This window comes from Bos grunniens, chromosome 7 (assembly GCF_055505025.1).
Source record: "Bos grunniens cultivar Pamir isolate PY7600 chromosome 7, Bosgru_T2T1.0, whole genome shotgun sequence".
Classification (NCBI taxonomy): Eukaryota; Metazoa; Chordata; class Mammalia; order Artiodactyla; family Bovidae; genus Bos; species Bos grunniens.
In genome coordinates, this window is record NC_141171.1 from 78,742,359 (window position 1) to 78,761,220 (window position 18,862).

At 38.5% G+C, this 18,862-nt stretch overlaps 1 long non-coding RNA gene across 1 annotated transcript in view; it reads left to right on the forward strand.

Moving 5' to 3' along the window:
- LOC147369858 (uncharacterized) overlaps positions 1-18,862 on the forward strand; it is a 190,782-nt gene that overhangs the window by 162,676 nt on the left and 9,244 nt on the right. The window lies entirely within an intron of this gene.

Consider the following 18,862-nt stretch of genomic DNA (forward strand, 5'->3'; position numbering starts at 1 on the left):
CATGTATGAAACGAGATGCCAGTCTAGGTTCAATGCACAATGGACTGATGCTGAAGCTGAAACTCCAGTACTTTGGCCACCTCATGTGAAGAATTGACTCATTGGAAAAGACCCTGATGCTGGGAGGGACTGGGGGCAGGAGGAGAAGGGGATGACAGAGGATGAGATGGCTGGATGGCATCACCTATTCGATGCATGTGAGTTTGAGTGAACTCCAGGAGTTGGTGATGTACAGGGAGGCCTGACACGCTGTGGTTCATGGGGTCGCAAAGAGTCAGACACGACTGAGCGACTGAACTGAACTGAGTACATATACTGAACACACACACACACAGACACATGATCAAGTAGTTGTGGCCCTGAGTTTAAAGTCTAAAGATTCTCTCACACATATGATAAAGGAGCATGCTTGACACAATATTGCTTATGGGGATTGGAAATTGGAGTCTATTCCAAGCTGGGTATCTAGCAGTGGGGTACTACATAGGTCCACACTGGCAGATATATTCCATGAAGTACAATGAAGCCTTCGGAATTCACAGAACCAGAAGCAAAACTGGATGACACAAAGGAGCTAGATGGATTGTAAAAATATTGTTATGGGTATAAGGAAATGAGAGAGAAGTATCCATTTATTGTTAAGATACATTAATATACATACAGCAAAATAGGAAACATTGTACAGATTGCACCAAGTGGTGATTACCTGACTGAACAAATGAAAGTTCAAGATACTGAGTTAAATTTGAATTTCAGATAAAATGTTATATTTTTTAGCATAAGCTCATGGTTATACTAAGTATTTAGTATAAGCATGTTCCATACAATATTTGGGACTTGTACTAAAAATTATTTGTAGTTTATGTGAAATTCATATCTAACTGGGGATCCTGTATTTGATCTGTCAACCCTATACCAAACAAATGATACATAAACACATTAGAATGGTTGCCTTTTGAGGGTAGGGAGGTATAGGAAAACACAGATAAAATGAAATAGACAAACAAAAAGAATAAAAGAAAAAAGGGGCAATGCATAAATCAATGATGATAAAGTGTCATGCTCTGAGCATAATTAACTAGCTGAATCTAAGAATAAAAAGAAAAAAGGGACATTTTGGAGAAAAAAGGAATCTTGTGCCATGATTGACATGAGCTGTGTTTTAAAAAACATGTGAAGATCATGGTGTGGAACTGATTTGTCAGTGAAATTCCCTAGTAAATTAAAAATTTTCCTTTTGGTTTTGGGAATAACTATATTTAAATAAGCAAAAAACCTATTTTCATTCTTTCTGGAATTTTCATCTTTAGTGAATAAAAATGTTTAATGAAAGCTCAGTGCATTAAAATGATAAGTTCAGGGTTATTGTGTGATTAAAAGCATATTTTGAAATACCATACTGTAGTTGAACACACATGGGTAAATACACATACAAAGTAATTACTTGAGCGGCAAAGAGAGTTAGCTCTAAGGTACTCTGATCTCCACCTGCCTTTGCTGCTTAGAGAAACTGCCCTCAGCCAAAATAAACCAGACTCTTGAGTCACAAAGCTCCCAACCCATCAGATGTTCAGGTATCTTAGCAGCATCATCATCCTTATTGCTGTGTTATCCTAAGACAAACATAATGTTTCATGCCTGGCCATCGAAACACTGACGTTAACACCTTGCAAATTTGAAACAACGTGGAAATCCAAATGATGGACCGATAAACTCTTAAGAGCAGCCATGTTCAGACAAAGTGAGTTCACTCATGGGGCTGTCCAGGTGAGCAAGTGACGGGATTCTTTGTTAGAGTCTTGTTTTCATAATTGCATATGTATCTGGAAATTCTCTACTCATTTGCCACAACTTGAGATGTTGGCATCTGTCAGAAATGAGACAAAAATTCACAGACCTCAATTCCCAGTCCTTCTAAATCCCCCATGCTCATCCAAACCAATTTCCTTTCTCTTAGTTGTCTATTTCCCTTTACTCTTTATCTTACCAATAGCTTATCTTACTCTAACGCTGGACTGGAAGAAACACAAGCTGAAATCAAGATTGCCAGGAGAAATATCAATAACCTCAGATATGCAGATGACACCACCCTTATGGCAGAAAGTGAAGAGGAACTAAAAAGCCTCTTGATGAAAGTGAAAGAGGAGAGTGAAAAAGTTGGCTTAAAGCTCAACATTCAGAAAACGAAGATCATGGCAACCGGTCCCACCACTTCATGGGAAATAGATGGGGAAACAGTGGAAACAGTGTCAGACTTTATTTTTCTGGGCTCCAAAATCACTGCAGATGGTGACTGCAGCCATGAAATTAAAAGACGCTTACTCCTTGGAAGGAAAGTTATGACCAACCTAGATAGCATATTCAAAAGCAGAGACATTACTTTGCCAACAAAGGTTCGTCTAGTCAAGGCTATGGTTTTTCCTGTGATCATGTATGGATGTGAGAGTTGGACTGTGAAGAAGGCTGAGCGCCAAAGAATTGATGCTTTTGAACTGTGATGTTGGAGAAGACTCTTGAGAGTCCCTTGGACTGCAAGGAGGTCCAACCAGTCCATTCTGAAGATCAGCCCTGGGATTTCTTTGGAAGGAATGATGCTAAAGCTGAAACTCCAGTCCTTTGGCCACCTCATGCAAAGAGTTGACTCATTGGAAAAGACTCTGATGCTGGGAGGGATTGGGGGCAGGAGGAGAAGGGGACGACGGAGGATGAGATGGCTGGATGGCATCACTGACTCAATGGATGTGAGTCTCAGTGAACTCCGGGAGTTGGTGAAGGACAGGGAGGCCTGGTGTGCTGCAATTCATGGGGTCGCAAAGAGTTGGACACGACTGAGCGACTGATCTGATCTGATCTGATCCCTTTGCTTCCTAAGTCAGGTCAGTCAAGATTGGTACCCTTCTCTTTCTTGCTTTAATACAGAGTTTCGCCAGTTAGTTCCTCATGGTTTAACTGTGTTCCTGCTTTTCCCAAGGTTTGTTTCTATAACTCGAGTCCTTCCTGAATTTATCAATAAAGTGCTTGACTAAGTGTGCTGTGTGCTTAGTCTCTCAGTCGTGTCCAATTCTTTGCAACTTTTTGGAATGTAACCCACCAGGCTCCTCCTCTGATTTTTCAGGAAAGAATCTGGAATGGGGTGCCATTTCCTCCTCCAGGGACTCTTCCCAACTCAGGGAGCACATCCTGTGTCTCCTGCACTGCAGGTGGATTCTTTACCTGCTGAGCCATCAAGGGAGCCAAACTGATGTCAACTAACAGTTTATTTCTGAGATCAAAGATGTTGAGCCAATTTCATATTTTCATAGTAAACGGTTAAATGGCCCTCTGCAATTTGTCTCACATAGTTTTCAGAGTCTAGAAACTGTATTGTGGGGTCTAAAATTATACTGAATGCTTTGAAATCCAAGTACTGGTGGCCAATGGCTATGTAAATATGGCGAGTCTTTGAACTTCTCTCACCTGTATTTTTAATGTTCCAACCAAATACTCTCTTTATTTTTTAATGGAAATAAAGGAATGGTCATTGCCATTTCTTCTCTTATTTTTTTCAGCAAAGTTCTTCAAAGAAAAAGCAGAGCAGAAAAACACGTTTCTAGTAGAAAATATTTGTACTCTTTGTCAATTAATTTGGTTGTCTTGGGCAGATAATTTCCATTTTTGTTTTATGTATAGATATGAATAGTAATCATACCTACTCATAATATTACTATGAATGTTAAAAATTCAGCAAATATTTATTGAATGTAATGTGTGTCTTCAGTAAACAAGATGGTCTCTTAAAACTTGTTTCTAGGGTAGGGAGAGAGAAAATAAGCAAATAGGCAAATATTAAATATGAAAAATATCACCAAATGATAGTGACTTATGAAATACATATTCAGTTTCCAAAATGTTTGTATTGTTTGCTTTTCGTTCATATAATCATATGCATAGATATAAACAAATTGAGTTATATTCTCACAGTCCTAGATACTCTGCCAGATAAACCAGGGTTGGCAAACTTTCTTTTCTGTAAAGGATAGATAATAAATGTTTTAGGCTCTGTAGGCCATAACGTCTCTGTCATAATTGCTCAACTCTGTCACTGCAGCACTTAAGCAGCCACAGACAGTGCATCACAAACAGACATATCTACATTCAATTAAAACTTTATGGACACTGAACTTTGAATTTTATGTCATTTTCATGTGTCACTAAATAGTGATCTTCTTTTGATTTATTTTCAACCATTTGAAAATATAAATGGTACTCATATTTGACATGCCATACAAAACAGACAGCAGGCTGGATCTGGCCCCAAAGCTCCTTGGTGCAGACCAGCTTCTCACACTTTGAAATGTGTACAAATTACTTGAGATCTTGTTAAAATGCAGACTTGGTTTAGTGGGCCTAGATGGGACCTGATTCTCTGCTTCCAAGAAGCTCCAAGAGAATGCTGATGTTACAGATCTTGAGTAGCAAGAATATAGAAATTATTTTTGTGAACGTACAGAGAAAGTTCTGCAAGGATACAGAGAATGTGCTATAGAATACATCTTGCAGGACAATGGGGAGTAAATAGAATATTCCCTATTTTTGCTTTAAACTTCTGTTTTGCTGATTTTTTTAAACTTAGAATTCACTTCCAAAATAATTTTTTAAAGGATGTGAATTTTAGGGCAGGCAAAAGCAAACTTGGCAAAGTCATACGATGGCATTTTAAGGTGCTATTAAAACTCACGTTTTCTAAGAATAGTAACAAACTTGGAAAATGTGTGTAATATCATGTCACGAGAAAAAAATCAGAATAACAGCATGTATTGTACAATACATATATACATCTATACATACCCACTAGAAAGAAATACCGCAAAACATTGGCAGTGATTATACGTGGGGAGTAAGAGAGGTTTACTTTCTTCTTTATACTGTCCATATTTTCCAAATTTTACATGGTAGACATATGCTATTTTAAAATCTGAAAAAACTGAGATACTTTTTGTTTTAACAGAAGATAAAGAAGCAAAAATTGGGCCATGCTAAATTCACGAATTATTCTTCACTCGTAGTCAAGCATGAGCTAGTTTACTCAGCAAATGCTCCCAGAGCACAGACCTGTGACCTTGAGAGAGTAGTAATAGTATTTTGTTCTGCAAATCAGAAAATTTCCAGTCAGGTCCAACAACTGTTGAGTACCCTGACCTAGACTCCCACTGAGACCTTCTAATTCCAAGACCCATATATCTTTTCCTCCTCTCTACTGATTTCTCCCTTGCAATGATGAAGTCATACAAGGAAGCTTGCTCTTCATTCAAATCTATAGGTAAGATCACCCTTGGGAGAACTATAAATTTATAAATGTTTGGCTTAGACAATGCTGTGAACTAAGATGTACGTGTATGTGTTCAGTTGTGTCTGACTCCTTTGTGACGCCATGGACTGTAGCCTGCCAGGCTTCTCTGTCCATGAGATTTTCCAGGCAAAAATACTGGAGTTGCTTGCATGTGAAGGGTACTTTCATTTTAACAGATGTAGTCAAAACGGTTGTATTTTGCATATTGACATTCGAAGTTTGTGAAAGAAGAAGACCTTTCTTCTAAGAACTGGATAAACACAATACAAAGGCTTAATTATTCTTCTTTGGAGAACAGAAATGCCATCTATTTTTGTTCAATCTGAAGCAGATAAGAGGAAATAGAAATTTAGGTAGTAAACCTTAGAAAATAAATCACGTGGTCTCTGGAAGTCTCCTCACTACCTCTCTAGGTAGCCCACGCTTTGTTTTAACATCAACATTTGCTCTTACAAAATCCTTAGGTTGGGTTTCAATTAGCAAACTGCCACCATCTGGGCTTCCTTGTCTTCCCTGGGGCCATGTGGAAAAGTCATGAGATGTACAAGGCTCTTTTGTGAGAGAGCCAGTTCCAGAATATCACTACCCTCCGGCTTAGGAAGTTGATGTCACAACTTAGCCCTGTTCAGCACTATACCATGCGTGCGTGCATCGCTTCAGTCATGTCCAACTTTGTGTGACGCTATAGACAGTCCTCCAGGCTCCTTTGTCCATAGGGTTCTCCAGGCGAGAATAGTGGACTGAATTGCCATGCCCTCCTCCAGGGGATCTTCCTGATCCAGAGATCCAACCTCTTAAGTCTCCTGCATTGGCAGGTGAGTTCTTTACTACTGGCGCCACCTGGCAAGCTGTGGCAGTGTGCTACACTTGAGTCCAGCTTTGTATATTTCAAAGCCTTTAGTAACCTTATCTCATTTAATCCTAACAACACCACAACTCCTCTGATGTAGGCTGGGCAGGGTCTTAAAAAACACAGCTCATAGTGTTTCTGCAACTTGCCCAAGGACACACAGCCCAAAGATGGTAGATTTTACAATAAAAGTTGAAGTCTTCTGATTCTTGGCCCAATTCTCCTTTCACAAAACTTCCCTGTTGATTTTGCAAATGGGATAAACACAGAGCCAGATGATAGACAACTAGATTCGTTAGGACGTTTCACTTTGTTTCAAGTTAGAATTTTCAGCAGTTTTTTGGATCCTACATTAAATCTAGTGTGAGTAAAGCAGGAACTGAAGTAAACTAGGGCACATTTAGCCCTGATGTTATGTGTCAAAATACCATTTGGATCTGTCTATTTGAATCTACATTCTAGGATTCTTCACAGTAAAAAATAAATACATGCATTCTTGAGCACAGTGTTTCATGAATTTGGGAGTTTCATTTTGTGTCTTTTTTTTTTTTGATAGCCTGATTACTATTCTAAGCTTATCTTTTGATCTTCTAAAGTAAATGCTGTTTTTTTTTCTTTTTTTTCCTAAGAAATAGCTGTTGAAGTTGCTACTGTATTTTGGTTTTGATATGTTACTTTATTCACTTTTTTTTTCTTGTTTTTCCTGCTATATATTACATTTCAGGGTCTTTGAGAAACGACCTCTTCATTTGCAAAATTCTGATTACAGATTTTTAATGAAAAAGGGGAATGGTTGCACTTGTTATTATAGATTGAGTTAAAATCCATTAGTAAATTAAACTGAAATTATTTCTTTTTCAAAGGAAAAAAAATTATAACTCAAGAAACCCAAGGTTACCATAGCAATCAGTGGCGTCTAAAGACTGGAAACAGAGGACTATATTCTACTTTCTAGAAAACACTTCATTAGAGGAAAGATATATGATGTGTCTTCAGGGTGGAATATGACAAGAGTAGATCATTGCTTAACAAAAATACTTCCATTTTTTTCCCCGACTAAAAATAATGCAAGGTAATTTGGAACAATTTTTATCAAAAATGTGCATAATGCTTCTGTCTTTGGCATCATTTGATATTTATTCAATAACAGGAATGGGGTAGGAGTGTGTATTTAGCTGACTGTATTCAAACTGGGCAGAAGGAATGAGATTGGAGACAGGAAGGCATTTTTTTTAAAAAGCAAGAAAAGAATCAAAGGGGAATAAAGTGAATCAAATGAGATGGGCTTTCTCTAGGAACTGACACAGAATTGTGTGTGTGTGTGAGAGAGAGATGCTTGTATCCTTGCATAGTTTCTGGTCTTTTGGCTCATCAAAGATATACCAAATAGACCTGCTGCAATGGACATCTGTTGTTTTTGCCTGCCCAGTATCCATTCCCCCTTCTTTTGGAAACAGCATTTCAATTTTCCTTTGAAAAACTACACTTTGCCCAACATGTATTGTCTTTGTGTGATATTCATTCAAGGTGTCTTGTTCTCTGGTCATAGAGTAGACACCTGAACTCAGTGGGCCAGCCGACCTCTCCTTTGGGCATCTGAATCTTTTTAAATGATGTGTGGGCAGGAAAATGTTGGCAGGGCTCCATCTCAACCATAGAACCATGAAGAGATTCTCCTTTGATTCCTAAATTTTGCTACTCAGAGTTGCCCCATTACTGTCTTTTCAGAGGCTTGATTGCTTAGTTTGTCTTGTACTTAGATTTTTTTTTTTAATTAGCTTAAGTCAGCCGGACTTAGTTTCTGTTACTTATAACCAAACCCTGACTGATATTCATGCCAAATAGGGATATGAGATACAATTGCCAGATTGCATATTCTACAATTTTCTATTTTCCTGTTGAGTTTCATTTGGGAAGCACAATGATCCTAACATCATCATTTTCTAGGGGCTGAATTCTGTCCTTTTACCAGCTGCCAGTATCCTACTTAGCAGCTTAAATCTGAGATTCAGGATGCATGTGAGGAAGGAAAAGCATGACAGTCCAGAATACAAGCCAGGAGTGCAGTTTGGTTATTCCAGTGAAGCAGCAGAAGGGGAAGCGAGAAAACTAATCAGTGTTCCGGACACTTACACCCACAGGTAGGACTGTGTGCCGAAGACAACTGAGCTACCCTCAGAGGCTCCAGAACATGAGGAGGCCCAGATGAGAAGAAAAACTCATAGTCATTCAAGTATTTTACAGAAATAGGATAATTCATAAAAGTACTTTCCAAAGAGCTTAGTGGAAAAAAGCATTCAGCTTTTTGTGAAGGACATTAGAGCAAGAACAAGAGCAGTTGCTTTGATTGGATACCAAGCCTGTAACTTACACTTGTTATTTTTTTGTTAATTGTTTTCTGAGTCATTGGCAGGCGAATTCTTTGAAGCTCGGGTGGTAAAGAATCTTCCTATAATGCAGGAGACCCAGGTTTGATCACTGAATCAGGAAGATCCCCTGGAGAAGAGAACAGCAACCCACTCTAGTGTTCTTCCCTGGAGAATTCCATGGACAGAGGAGCCTGGTAGGCTACAGTCCACAGGGTCACAATGAGTCAGACATGACTGAATGACTAACACTTTCTTTCACTTTCTGAATCAATTGTTGGGATTTCCTTTTATGAGTTATAAAGATGAGAGCCCATTTTGCAGATGAGAAAATGTAGTTATCTTTGGAAAATGACTTATTCAAAATAACAGAGGTAGTGAGTGGAAAAGCCTAGTCAAGTCCTTGTTCTCAACAATCTGAAATTCTATACTTTTAAAATGTAATGACTCCATAAATTTCATAAATAATACCATACCATTGCATATGGTATTGCATATATGATATTATAATGTGAATTTCTCTCAACATTGGAAGATGATTTCAGTCTCAAAAAGGTTGTTGATTTTTATCAGACCCCTGGATGTTCTGAGGCATCTATGCTCCTCTAAATATAGGAGTTGATAGCAACGCTGCTAATAACAACAGGCAAGCATGGTGGATCACTTGCCTTTTCTCACTCTCTGTGTTAACCTCAATGTATTCATTATTTCATTTAAAGTTTACAAAGTAGACATTATTAGTATTACTGTTATCTTCCTTTTATACATGAAGAAACTAGAGCTTAGGAGAGGTAAAACTGAACTGCTTGACGTCTCCCAGTTACTGAGACGTGGAAACAAACACAAGAAGTTTGTCTCTGAAGACAGGCTCTCCTAATATCATACTCCTGTATTGTCAAATTGAACTTTGCTTTTGCTCAATGGGCTGCATCTTGGAGTTATCATTCCTTAAAAGGCTGTGCTAAAAATTACTAAGAACACTATATTTGTTACTATCACAACAATATAGAAGAGGTCAAATTTCAATTCTTCTCTCAGGATCGCTCTCTCTGTCTGTTTCTATCTGTGTCTCTCTCTCTTGAATCTCTCTTGAATCAGTGCATGCATGCATGAAGAGTCACTTCAGTTGTGCCTGACTCTTTGCTACCCTTTGGACTATAGCCTGCCAGGCTCTACTGTCCCTGGGATTCTTCAGGCAAGAATGCTAGAATGGGTTGCCACACCCTCCTTCAGGGGATCTTCCCCACCTTGGGATTGAACCCATGTCTCACGTCTCCCGTGTTGGCAGGCGGGTGCTTTGTCACTTGCACCACCAAGGAAGCCCCCTTTTGAATTACTAATAATATCTAATTCCAAAGGAACTGTGGCAAGCCTCCCTCCCACTCTATCTCCCAGACATTTAACTCTTCTATTTCTTCTGTTTTGAGCTCCAACTAGAGCCCATCCTTAGTTAACCTTCCTGGCAATCGATTGTTCTCTCCTCGGTTCCCCCATAGGACTGAATAACAGTGTACAATATCTTTTTTCGGTTACGTAGCCGGCTTCCTCATGAGACTGTGTACTTCTCTAAGTAGAAAACTCAGCTTGTTGTATTCCCTGTCTTACGCACTGCCTGGCACATGGTGACATTCATGGTGCCCATGAATGAATGGCCTAAGGAAGTCATTTTTTGAAATCCACATTGCCCTCTGCCTTGCAAGTACGTTTTTAAAAACAGAGCTCCCTACACATGATGTCCTCCCCTTCCCTTGATTTCAATTATTTACATCAGTATTACTTAATCATGTGGCAGATAATTAAGGAATACATTATTTATGTTAAATAAATTAACCCAGCTTCCCTCCTCCTCTCCTTCCCCTTGGCTGCTGAGCCTGGGTTTCCGTCATTTCACAGGGAGTGCTGGCATCTTGCAGTCGTGATCTTGCAGCCCTAGTGGCACTGTCATGGCTGCCTGTTCTGCCAGATGCTCTGACAAGCTCACCTCCCACCTCTTGCCCTCACTTTGCTTTCTCTGTCCTGTCGCTTCCGGACTACCGTTTTTAGTCCTGGAAATTCTGTGGCCACCGGGCAGCCCCCTAGCCTGTGTGGGCCTCAGTTTCCTCATCTCTTCTCGACACACAGAATTGTGGGAAGGATTTAATGAGTTCATGCCTTGGACCTTTTAGGAAATAAAATGTCAGCTTAAACAATTTTATGCTTCACAATACATTAGTATCCTATTATATGTCTGTAGGAGGCATCTATATTTACCAGCAATAAATTGGAGTGCCATATCTATGGAATCTCAGAGCTGGAAGCACTTTATTATAATAATCTATTCCAATTTCTTTTTCCACAGATGAGAAAATAGGCTCAGAATGCATAAGTTATTTTCCCAAGATTTAGTTAACTATTAACAGTAATGATGAACATTTATTAATAATAGCTAACATTTAATGAATCTTGGTCTATACCAGGTATTGTGCTAAGAGCTTAACATATTGTATTGCGTTTCATGATCACAATAATGCCTTGGAAAAAGTATTACTGTCTTCATTTGACTGATGAAGAAACTGAGGCAGAGAGTTTATGTAATATGAACCAAGGCTATGGAAGTAATAAGTGGAAGTGGTAGGGCTCAAGCCCAGGTTCATCTTAGATCAAGAGCCCAAGTTCTTGCTAACTGTGCTAAATTACTTCCCACAATTTCATCTGTTAGGAATGGGGCCCAGAGTAAGCACTGGAAGCCTGACCTCTTTGCCTCTAAGCCATTGAATCTTTGTGATACTCACTTTTAGGCTAACAAATCCCCATACACACACCTCATAGGTACATAGCCCATCCCAGCAAGAATGTCCCTAATGACCTCTTGATAGAGCTTCATGACTGGGCTCTCAGTCACTATCCATATATCTATTTGGATATCTTCTTTATGTTAGCATTTTTGCTCATGGAGTTTTAGCATTGGTAAGAGCACTGTCTTCTTTACCACCAAATGGCAAATGTGCTCTGAAATATCTATAGGATTTTCACACCTAATGGATCCATCCGTGCACATTGGTCAATAACACATTTAATCTCTAGACAGTGGCTGTTTCCTCTGATTCAGGAGGACACTTGTGTGGTCAGCCCCCACATAGAGATTTGTTTGATTTCATATGTTGAATATGCAATTGTTAATTCTGGCTCAGCAGTGTTCCATTTTCTGTCCACTGTTTATGTGGAAGCAGTTGAAGACTTTAGGGAATTTATGTAGCACACTGGTGCTTTAGTTCATATGAGGGAAGATGCTGTGTCCGTGTTTGCTGCATGGACTGTGTGTTTTATTAAATCTGCAATGATCATCAAACATGCTGTGTTGCACAGAAGACAGTGTTTTCCCCAGAGGAGAGCTCCTGTGTTTGATTGACAGAGCAGGTGACCACAGGTCAAGGTTGCTTAGTGGTATCGGCCATCTGTTTTCTTGGCAAGTATTTGACTGGCGGGCATTAATATGTTTGTAATTCCCCACTTGATCTGAGAATAAGGCTAAAAAGACATCGTCACCAGTGGGAGCTGCAGAGCAGACCAACACCAGCAGTTGTCTCCTGGCTTCTTGCTCTCAGTGGTGTGGGCTGAGTTCAACTTTTCTTTCTGGGTCCTGCTCCCTGACAAGTCATTGAAAAGACAGCCTGCTTTGTCATGCTGCTTAAAGAGAAAAACCAAAAGCAGATCTTATCAGCAGGATTATATAAACAGTTTTAAATCACTCCAAAAGGTCTTGATCATTATAAAACCTTTCTAAAGTAAGACAGCCAATTCTTCAGTTTTGCTCAAAAGCAATGAAATCTCAGTATCTATTCATATGTTTATTTCTCATTGCCACATTTGGCTGAGAAGTCTGTACTGAAACATAGGATTTTTATTATGCCCTTAATATTCAAGGAAATATTTGTCTATCGTTATGCCTGCTGTACAGGTAAGAACAGAAGTGATCACTCTGAAACTTTTGCAGTTAATGGTCAAGTCACTTTCCCGTACCTTCATCAATGCAAAATTCTCAACAAGTAAAATGTTCCAGAGAAAGATTAGCTGTAAAATGTCCTTAGAGCCAATGTGAAAATCCAGGTGAGCCATGCTGACTAACAGGAAATAAGATTTTAACATCCTAATGAATGCATTAGTGTACGCTGCTGTCTATTGATCCATTGAGTTTAGACAGCTCTTCCTTTTAAACTAAAACAAGGAATAAAAGCAGATGGAGAAGAAATTCTTAAGCTGACTGTAAATGAATCAAGAAAAAGAACAGATTTTCATATAGGGTGTGCTTTAAAAAATAAATAGTCACCCGGAGAGATAGGAGTATTTATCAAGAAGGCTGTTATTGCTGAAGCTTAGTTTTTGGTTGAGAATTCCAGCTCCTTAGAAATGTTAGTCTAGGGGAGGGCCAACATGTATAAGTTCAATTTTCAGATATCTACAAACATTAAAATATTACGAAGATAAACCCAGATCTCTTTCTTCATGATTTTTATCTTTAGCTGATAAATCATGGCTGAAAACACTCAAGCACATGTGTAGACCTTAAAACCAGTGATATCTGTGCAAGGAAATTAGACTTAGCCTTAAAGATGGATTCTCTAGATTTTCTAATTCCAGAGAGATGAAGGGACCTGGGGGACTCTGGTGTGGTTCAGAATGGAGTAATTCAGATTTTTTGACTATTATGATAACATTGCTTTATTTTTAGTTAATAACAAGAAAACCATTCCTGAAAAGTACTACTTTTTTTATATTCCCCTGGTGGTGGTTTAGTCATGTCTGATTCTTGCAACCCCATGGACTGTAGCCCACCAGGCTCCTCTGTCCATGGGATTCTCCAGTCAAGAATACTAGAGTGGGTTGCCATTTCCTTCTTCAGAGGATCTTCCTGACACAGGGCTTGAACCCATGTTTCCTGCATTGCAAGCAGACTCCTGCCTTGCAGGGAGATTCTTTACCAACTGAGCCACCAGCTGCTGCTGCTGCTGCTGCTGCTAAGTCACTTCAGTCGTGTCCAACTCTGTGCGACCCAGGGAAGCCCCTAAATGTATTCAAATCCTTCTCTTTGATAATTATTCCAAAAAATCTTCTCTAATTTTTTTGTTATTATAAGAAACTCAAAATTGATTATCATTTTTAAAAAGTCCATTCAGTTTTACATGCCTATATAAATACTTATATCTATATTTATACAGGTATAAATGGCATATATCTATATATGTTATTGACTGAAAGTTCCACCTGAGGAATAAATGCAGGTCACTGGCCTCTACCATGTCAGATTAGTGTTTACTGAGCTCCAGAGGTATAAATTAATGCTTATTGAAAGGGTGAAATATAACTGAGAAGAAAAGAAAGAGAATCATCCAGTGATTAAAATCAAGTCACTCTGTCTTTCCAATATTATTTGCTCAACTTCAGAGCAAATTTGCTGGCAATGGATTCTTTAGTTTTCCTTCGTCTGATAAAGCTTTGTTTTGTTTTGCTCTTCATTTCTGAAGGATATTTTCATGGTGTAAATCTCTAGGTTCACAGTATTTTTCATTCAGCACTTTAAAATTGCTGTGAAACTTTGTTCTGGTCCCATGGTTTCTGAAAAGAAATCTACTATCATTCAAATAATTTTTCTCTCATAGGGAATATGTTGTTTTTCCATGTTTTTGTTTGTTTTGTGGATTTTCTTTTTGTCTTTTGTTTTTAGCAATTATGTTTTGAGGCATTGATTTTTTTTTTTTTTCTTGTCTGAGATTTGTTGAACTTCTTATATCTGTAGATTTATGTATTTCACCAACTTGAAAAGTTTCTAGCTATTATTTCTTCAAAATGTTCTTGGTACTTCATTCTTTCTCTTCTATGAGAGACAATAATAGACATTCTGTTATTGTCCCACAAGTCCCTAAGACGCTCCTTTTTTTTTTCTTTTTGTTGTACAGATTGGATGATTTCTATTGTTCTATATTCAAATTCACTGAATGCTCTGTTATCTCTATTTTGCTAATGAGCCCATCCAGTGAGTTTATAATTTCATTGATTATATTTTTTTAAGTTCATTAGTCTAATTAATTCTTTTTTTGTATTATCTTTTTCTCTGAGGAGACTTTCTGTTTTTCTGTTTGCTTTAAGTGTATTTGCAGTTGTTCATTAAAGCAGTTTTATGTTTTAAATTCTTTATCAGATAATTGTGACATTTTTCTCATCTGAGCATCAATATCTGTTAATTGTCTTTTCCCATATAAGTTGAGAGTTTTTTGAGTCCTGGACATTTTGAATATTATGAAATTTTGAGTCTGTTAAAGTATAAGGAGAATGTTTACACTTTTGTTTGACCAGTTTAGATTCAACTTGCAAGTCATAATGTGCCTTCTTTGGGCTGTAGCCACAGTGTCAGTTCAGTGTTCAAATCCTTTGTAGTGCTATTCAGATCTGTTCCACATGTGTGCCACATAGTGACCAGTCTGGGATCTGGGCAGTGATCTATTCATTCAGCTCCAAAATTATTCAATGTGCTGGTTAAAATCAAATCCATACAGTTCATAACAAAGTTCATGGGGCTATTATCCTAAACTACTTTCATTTGATCTCCCCTGTATTTAGCAGTTCTCTGGAGTGCTCCTTTTCAGTTCTCCATCCAGAATGCTGGGGCTTTAGCAACCCAGTGTCCAACCTTGGTGTGCACTGCTGTGATTGTGTCTACATCCGAGACCAAGTTGCAATAGGAAAGAGAGAGAGAGAGGGAACCTTCTCCCCAGTCTCTTGGAACTATAATTTCATAAAATAGAGAGAAACATGTTCCTCTCTTTGAGTTTTGTCTCCGGCAGGGTCCCTGTCTTCCACTCCTGCTGCTAGTGCAGGATTTCCTGGGGGCTTCAGCAGCGTGAAGAAATGAAGAAACAGTAAAAGCAAAAAAAAAAAAAAAGATCCTTTCTGCCCTCTCTCTGAGTGTTTGGAAATTCTTTCTACTCTTCGAGCAAAATGAGAAGGAACTCAGTTACCACTTTTAGTTCTCAGATTACATTGAGATCGGTTAGGTTGAAAGAAAAGGAAAAATTGTCAGTAAGCTCATTGCCAGTTCAGGAGTATTAATGAATTCTTGTGTTCTTCCCCAATCTGCTTGCCGCTCTTTATTTTTCTGAGTCTTCAGTTAGTTGCTCCTTGTATGCTATCAGGTTTTGTAGCTATATAGAGGTTGTACAGGGCTTCCTGGGCAGCTGAGATAGTGAAGAATCTGACTGTAATGCAGGAGAACTGGGTTCAATCCCTGGCTTGGGGAGATTGCCTGCAGGAGGACATGGCACCCCACTTCACTGTTATTGCCTGGGAAATCCCATGGACAGGGAGCCTAGCAGGCTGCAGTCCATGGGGTTGCAAAGAGTCAGACACGACTGAGCGACTAACACACATACACATATACACAAATTGTGTACAGCTGTGTTGAGAATATATACAGTGTGACCGGTAGGGTGGAGTGTGCTTCCTCTACCTCATCAGACCCTGGAGCCAGTTTGTTTAATATTAAAGTATTAGTAATAATAGGACCAATCTCACCTAGAACTCTTGAAATAAAAGTTCTTGAAATGTATAATGCTAGTGCCTCTAATTCTGCTTTACTATTACTACCAAAAGAAAAGTCTACAACTGTGCATTAGTGATTTTAAAAATTAATAGGTTATTCTGAATGTTGTCCACTGGGTGTGTAGTTTTCACAAAAGATGGTCTTTTCTGTAAGCCCACAAATTGTCTTAAGTGAGGACGCATAGCTGCCACAGTAAGTACTTATAGCATAGAAGTGTACTTTGCTTATTATTTTTGTGTGTGTGTGTGAACTGACAAATGTTTTATGAACTGACAAATGTTACTTTTAAATAAAATTGTAATATGCTTTCCACCTTGTTATAAAAGGGGAGGGCAGTATCCTGTTCAAGCTAGAGTCTCAGAAGGTCAAAGCAAAAGAATAAGTCATTTTGTAAAACAGTTTATCATTATTTAAATTCTATATAAATAAATGTCCAAGAAAATTTCAAGTTGCTCTGTTCAAGGGGATGCAACATTGGGGCCTATGGGGACTGTGGTCTACTTTAATAGATGTTCTAGGTAGTATTTCTTCTTGAGAAGAAACTGAGGTAAATGGTTTTGGGTATCCAAAATATAAGTCATTGCTGGCAGCCTTCTTATGTTTTCCCAAATGGAAAGGTGGATACAATCAGAAATATGTTCCCTCATAATATCTCTTGCGCTTCCTGGCACCTCTCTGCTCATCTTTCCCATTTCTATGAGGTCATGTTATGTTTTTCTAAGCCAACAAGATGATCAGTAAATTTCCATTTATTAAAGTTTTGGCTGAACACTCTATTATGTCTCTTTAAAAAAATTTTTTTTAAAAAGATGGTAAATTGTTAAAGAATAGATGAAATGATGAGATCCAGTAGTAGATTTTGGGGCATGTTAGTTGGCAAGAGAGAGAAAGTCTAGTTAAGGAGAGTCCCATTTCTCTAAAATTAAACCATCTGTGTATGTGCTTATTTATAACCCATGCCCATTCTTCACCCCTTTATTGCCTTTGAAACACATTGTTTTTAGCACTGTCATTCCTAAAGCTGGGAAAGGTCAATGGAATACAACGTCACCAAATAAAAGAGAAATTTCATTAACTATTTATTAATGTATTTGTAAATGAGGGCAGCAGTTCCTTTAACAAACTATAAATGGTAGCTGTGGGTGTTCTTTTTCCCCCAGTGACTTGGTACTTTTTGTTCTGTGATTACAATATTCTACTTCCAAAAGGGATGACTCAATCGGTAAAACAATGTCTTCTTACTTGCAGAATAAGATTGCTAACACTGAAAGAATGGATCCCTGTACTCTGATGCCTGCTGTCTCTTAGGTTTCCAAGTGACAAAAAGTATTTTGTATTCCCATGAAAGAAGAATTCAGATAGCTAAAATTTATCAAGTCCTTATAAGCACCAAACATTGTGTTAAGTACCACATGCATTAACTAATCACACATATACCACCCAACCTATGTGGGCAGACGCTGTCTTTATTCATATTTTGTAGATATATTAAACTGACACTCAAGAGAGATGAAGAAAATTTCTCAGGATAATCCAGGTAGCAAGTGGCAGAGTTGGCATTTAAACCCAACTTTGTCAAACATCCAGGACAATGTCTTGTCTGTTCTGATGTCAATAAATAGGAAATAACTATTGCTTATAACCTTTCACTTTACTTTTTATTATTTTCCATTTATCCCTACCCACTTTTGCTATCTCATTAGACCTCTTTATCCTCACCGAAGGGGCTTCCCAGGTGGCTCAGTGGTAAAGAATCCACCAGCCAATGCAGGAAGTGCAGGAGACGCAAGTTTGATCTCTGGGTTGGGAAGATACCCTGAAGTAGTAAATGGCAACCCACTTCAGTATTCTTGTCTGAGAAATCTCATAGATAGAGGAGCCTGGGTTGGGGGCTGAGGAGCTGCAATCCATGGGATCGCAAAGAGTCGGACACAACTGAATGATAGAGCATGCACTCATCCCCACTAAAGCTACCACAAGTGTTTTAGAAGGTCCCAGGCTTTTCTTATAGGGCTTCTGAAATAGTTTTTACAGCAATTGCATGGCATCTGGATTTCATTTTTCCTTTTAGTTTCAATGGTGTTACAAGAGGGTCCCCACTGCCCTCACTGCAGACACCTCTTGCTGCCCTCCTTGGATCCAGCCACTGGCTTGCAGATAGATGTTCCATTGTTCTAATGCCTCACTACACCTAAAGTTGTATCTTTAGAAACATTGATCTTGACAATTTTTCCAACTGATCTCTTTTTCCCCAGCTTTTTCCACTTTTTACAATTGATCCCTTTTTCCAACTCTTTTCAACCCAATGGATTGTAGCCCCCCAGGCTTCTCTCTCCTTGGAATTCTTCAGGTAAGAATGCTGGAGTGGGTAGCCATTCCTTTCTCTAGGAGATCTTCCCAACTCAGGGATCTAATCCTGGTCTCTTGTGCTGCAGGCAGATTCTTTATTGTCTGAGCCACCAGTGAAGCTCCTTCCCTTTCCTAGTTTGATCTAACTATATTAGCTGTTAGAGTCGTGTTCTTCCAACTCTTCCCAATATTATCTTCTCATCTTACAAGTCTCCTCAAAGACATCTTCTTTGATCTCATCATCTAAATTGTATCTGTACTCACACTCATGTTCATTTCCATCAGGTCACTAATTATAATATATTACGCATATATATATATATGTATATACATGCCTTTTAACTTAATTGTCTTTTCATCTGCTTAAATGGTAAGTTCCATGAAATGGACCCTCT